Genomic DNA, 3,391 nt, shown 5'->3' on the forward strand with positions numbered 1-3,391 from the left:
CTATGTATTTAATACATACCAGTACACCTCATTTTTAAAATAAATTTAAGGAACTATACGTCATGTAGATATGGTATATAAAACTTAGAACTTCTGAAAGTTGCTATTTCCAGTTTTTTAAGTGTTGAGATCGAAACATAATATTTATCTTCTTCACAATTAAAAAGATATTAAAAATGGTTTTGCATTTAGATCACAATAGATGGCATATGGAATGGTTAGAAAACAAAGCATTATTGTTTTTTAAGCTTACATGCATCATAATTATAGAGGATGTTTTTTAAGTTAAAAATCCAAATGACTTCTAACATCTTTAAATTTCATTTTACATTGCTGTTACTTTTGATAAAATTGACAGGAGCATTAATAGAAAAAACAGTACAAGTTGTTTTAATATAGTAGTTTTTAAAGTAATATTTTAAGATCCTAAGACATCATATTTTCATTTGGTGGAAATTATACCTATCTATGAATAGAGAGATTTAATCAGTCAGTTATCTCTTATAATGTAAAAGAAAATCTTTCAGCTAATTTGAGATGGTTCACACTATTGGCTTCCAATTGGGAAACTGAAAGGTGAGTCAGGCAGTTAAGCAATGGATGCCAAAAACTTAGTAGGCAGCAAAGTCATAGCAGGAGTAGCTTAACAAGGTGATAATGGACAGAAATGCCATCCGTACTGTGCTATTGAAACATGTGTGTTTAATAGCCTTGATTTCCAATAGACACTTTTTTTGGTTCAAACTCTAAAGGAGAAAGAAAACTGCAGTCCATGACAATGGGCCATTTCTCAACTTCTAAAAAAATACATGAGATTCTGCAATTCACTCTGCCAGGAGTCAGGCAGTAGAATAATAAGGCGCCTGATATATTCTATCACTTATTTATTCATTAACTCAGTAAAGAATCACAGCCCAGGCATTGTGGCAGAAATAATGTAAAGAAGCTCACAATCTACTAGGGATTAGTGATGAACTGATAAATTGGTTCTCCCAAAACAAAAAGTTACGATTTAAAGAGTTTGCCGACTTCAAGCTACCAACATAGCAGGGAGAGTGACCATCAAATCCTACATTCACGTGCTCGTTAACACCATTCTGCTGCACATCATCAGGAAGTGCCATTTTCAACCTGCACAGCCATATGCAACAGGCCTAAGACTAGGAAATGCTATGAAAAGCAGCAGAAAGGAAGTTGAAAAGTATAAAACACTAAGCCAATGTGAAGCTTTCTCCTCCTTCCCCTCAACAACTTATGGTCAACAACCAGAATATCATTTACTAGAAGAGTCTACATAAACATTCATCCAAATCACTATAAAATAAAACCCATGATGATAATATCCCCACAGAAAATATGTTTCTCTAACAGACTCAATTCATATTTTATCCTCTATACAAAATAATCATCCCATGCTCAAATACATTTCGTATCCATTAAGATGGTTATTAAGAAGACAGAAAATAATAAATGTTGGTAAGAATATGAAGAAATTGGAACCTTTCCACACTGCTGGTAAAAGCGTAAAATGGTGCAGCCACTATGGGAAAACTGTATGATAGATAGTTCCTGAAAAAGTTAAACATAGAATTACCATATGGTCCAGCACTTTACTTATAGTTATATACCCAAAAGAATTGAAAGCAAAGCTTAAATAAATATTTGTATACCCATGTTTATAGTAGCACTATTCACAATAGCCAAAAGGTGAAAGCCACTCAAATGTCCTATCAGCAGATGAATAGACAAACTGTGGTATATACATAAAATGGACTATTATTCAGCCATAACAAGGAAATTCTGACATTTGCTATGACATAAATAAACCTTAAAGACATTGTGCTAAGCAAAATAAGCCAGTTTCAAAAGACAAACATGAATTCATTTATATGAGGTACATAGTTAAAATCATAGAGACAAAGTAAAATGGTGGTTGTCAAGGGCTGGGAAGGAGAAAGACATGAGGAGTTACTATTTAATGGGTAGATGGATAGTAGTGATAGTTGACAACAAGGTGAATGTACTTGATTCTACTGAACTATACACTAAAAAATGGTTAAAACAGTAAACTCTATGTTACCTAAATTTTACTACAATAAAAAACATGAAAAAATATGGCGAGGAAGAACCAAGATGGAGGCATAGGTAAACACCTGAACTTGCTGCCGCACACAGCCACATTAAAACTACAACTAAAAGACAAAACAAATATCATCCAAAACCACGGGAAGGCTGGCTGATTGGAAATTCTATAACTACAAGGAAATTCTATAACTATAAGGAAAGAGAAAAGTGCTTTGAGTTCAGAAGGAGGTGCAGAGGTGCAGAAGTGCAGAGGTACGGAGGCACGCGCGAAAGGGGCTGGCAGCTGGGTATGCTGTTGTCTTTTTAAATTGGGAGGGAGATACAAGCTCCCCACTGCTCTGAACCCCAGTTCTGGGGGAGAATTTCAGGACCTAGACTCAGAGAGAGAGAAACTGTACTGTCTAGGATTGGGCACGAACACGAGGGCGGCTTTCTTGCAGAGCTGCTTGCATTCATTGTTCCTGCACGGGGCCGAGGGACACAGATCCCAGGACCTCTCTGAGGCAGAGCAGACTGGCAACCATTGCTGTTTGCTACGCTCTGGTGATTCCCTGAGACCCCGCCCCACCCAATTTACAAACCAACCCAAGCTGTATGCAAAGGCTTTGCATACTAATGGCCTGGACTTTCTCTGCCTAAAAACCTGTCAAACTGTAGCTGGATCAGAGAATCCCAGAGCTTCCAAAAGAAGGCCTAAGGCCCATCAGTAGCCTGCATTACTTCACAGCTGTGCCTCATCTGGGCACCTCCAAAACCCAAACAAACAGGAGGAATCTGCAGATCTCTCTGTAGTTCCTGCTGGGTGGCCTCAGGCAATGGCTGCCTTTGCACCTCCTTGGAGATCCAAGAGCCAGTCTACCCAGTGGTCAGAATGAAACCATCCAGATTACAATTCCTCAGATCCGTAAGAGACACACTCAGGGGGCAGACTCAGTGAGCGCCAAATCCCCACTGAAGCAAGTCCTGCCCTATAAGGGTGTCTCCTGCACAGCAGCTCTTCCATTGTAGACACAGCTGGTCCTCACAGCCAATTGGCCTGGTGGTCAATTCCTTCCAGTGACACCAATAGCAATCAAGACTTAACTACAACAAGGCTGTGCACACAGCCCACAAAGGGATGCAACAAGAGTGTCCACTTCAGGTAATTAGGGAGGCTGAGCCATTGGGCCCTATAGGACACCTACCAAACAAAGTCACTCTATCAACACGGGGAAGCAGCCAAAATGCGGAGACAAAGAAACAGGTCACAAATGAAAGAAATGGAGGAAAGCAAACCACAGGATATAGAGTTCAAAACCACAGTCAT

This window comes from Myotis davidii, unplaced genomic scaffold, assembly GCF_000327345.1.
Source record: "Myotis davidii unplaced genomic scaffold, ASM32734v1 scaffold79, whole genome shotgun sequence".
Taxonomy (NCBI): Eukaryota; Metazoa; Chordata; class Mammalia; order Chiroptera; family Vespertilionidae; genus Myotis; species Myotis davidii.